This window comes from Helianthus annuus, chromosome 9, assembly GCF_002127325.2.
Source record: "Helianthus annuus cultivar XRQ/B chromosome 9, HanXRQr2.0-SUNRISE, whole genome shotgun sequence".
In the NCBI taxonomy this organism is placed as follows: domain Eukaryota; kingdom Viridiplantae; phylum Streptophyta; class Magnoliopsida; order Asterales; family Asteraceae; genus Helianthus; species Helianthus annuus.
In genome coordinates, this window is record NC_035441.2 from 154971090 (window position 1) to 154973222 (window position 2133).

The following is a 2133-nucleotide window of genomic DNA, read 5'->3' on the forward strand; positions in this document are numbered from 1 at the left end:
AACAATAAAAACAAAAGGATAAAATAGAGTCATTTTACTAAATTACCCTTTTGGATTAAAATATTAAAGTCATAATAAGACAAAAAGTATTTAATATTATTTTTAGTTACTTTTAATCTTATCCATTGATCTTGAAGATCTAATGGCTAGAAAGTGGTTCTCTCGGTTCTTACAACTGAAGGTGGTTTTCATTTTAGCGCTCCCCTATATATATATAGGCTAATTATAATGAGAAAACTCAGGAAACCTATATGTGTGGTTAGGATCCAACCACATCATATGCACACCAAATGATAAGAAGGGTAAATGAGTCTTTTTACATTAGAGGGCAGAGAAGTGTGAAGTGTATCAGACATGGCAGACATCACTTTCACTTATGATTTTGACTAAGTGTGGACAGAATGGGAGCTATATCTGATTTCACATATCTCTATATATGATTGCAAATTTACTTTCTGTCACTCTTATTTTTACGTTTTGAACCATTTCTCAAATGAAGAACATATCACTTTCTCTCTCTGCTATTTTTTTCTTTTTTGAAAGCATTTCTTAAATGAAGAACAGATTCATGTTTTACCTTATTTCCTTCTTATTACATGTTTTACCTACTCTCCTTATTACATGTTTTACCTTCTCTCCTTCTTATTACATTTCTCAAATGAAGAACAGATCCATGTTTTAATTTTTTGAAGCATTTCTCAAATGAAGAACATATTTTACTTCCCAAAAATCCAGAGAGATAGATGGTTAGAGAGAGAAGATCAGAGAGATAGAGGCAATGAGGATCGGTGAGAGAGGCAGTGAAGATCGGAGAAAGATCAGAAGATCGAACAGGTGTTCCATACAACATCAGATTCAGATCTGGTTCAAGTGGTGGAGGTGACGGTGGTTCCTCCTGCCGGAAAACCACTTAGTAGTTACTTGGCGGTGGTGGTCCATGGTTAGTTACTTAAATTCTCATTTCCATTTTTCTGGTCTCGATTTATTTTTGGAGATGATGCTTTTTTTTATCCTAGTTTTTTCCTTTCTTAAATCGGCCTTAGATCTAGTGTTTTTAACAGTTAAATTTGTTGATTTTTGTAGAGTGACGTGAAGCATGATGTGGTTCATATGACGGTTCGATGTTTCAGATTACGGGGTCGATGTTGAACAACTGGTTAAGATCTGAAGCATTTTTGTAATTGTATGTTACATTTTTTGATCTTGTAAAAAGTGGGTTTTATTGTTCCAGATCTAAAAGATGATCCGAAATCTAAAAAGATGATCGAGTTCCAAGATGCTACCAGATCCAAAAGATGCTCCAGATCCAGTTGAAGATGTTCGATGTTGAAGATGATATTCCATATAACGGTTCGATGTTGAAGATGATCCAAAAGATGTTCGATGTTGAACATGATGTTCTAGATCTAAAAGATCCTAGAGATCCATAAGTACGTTTGTTTTCAGGGGTTTTTTTCAGATTTGCATTTTTTTTTTGTGTTTTGTAGATATTCATTTTTTGTGTTTTGTAGATCTGCAACTTTTTTTTATTTTTTTTTGTTCAAGAAGATGAATGTTTTTTAGTTCTTGTTTTCTGGATATGTTGTTTTTATTACTGATTTTTTTGTTTTTTTTGTGTAAAATTTGTTTTCAGATCTGAACAAATGGAAACAATTTGATTTAATTTCTTATGTATTGGATTAAAATCTAAGTTACTTTCTTGTTTATTGTTATGATGATTGAATCTAAAAATCTGTTGTTGTTGGATTCTTGTTAATGAAGTTATAATTTTTATATACATGTTATATTTTTGAAGTAACAATTCTCATAACAATTCTTTGCGTCTTAATTACGAAACTCCAAGATCTAGGCATTGTTTTACGTAATACTATGTAACCAGGTGCTAGAAATGTAACAATCGAAGAAAAAATGCATGTTACATTTTTTTGTGTTACATAAATAATGCCAGTTACATTTTTTGTGTTACATAAATAATGCCTGTTACATTTTTTGTAACAATCAAAGTAAAAATGCCTGTTACATTTTTTGTGTTACAAAAATAATTCCCGTTACAGAAAATAAAGTGCATTGTTACAGTTTTTTAAATTACTGTAAAAATAAAGTGTTTTGTTACATTTTTACAGGTTATTGTAA

The 2133-nt window shown here is 31.0% G+C and overlaps 1 long non-coding RNA gene across 1 annotated transcript; it reads left to right on the top strand.

The window, feature by feature from the left end:
• The first annotated feature begins 487 nt into the window (after positions 1-487).
• LOC110874833 lies at positions 488-1578 on the top strand. The gene is made up of 2 exons (XR_002556257.1): positions 488-940; positions 1084-1578. It is a non-coding gene; the product is annotated as an uncharacterized LOC110874833 (long non-coding RNA).
• The last annotated feature ends 555 nt before the right edge of the window (positions 1579-2133 follow it).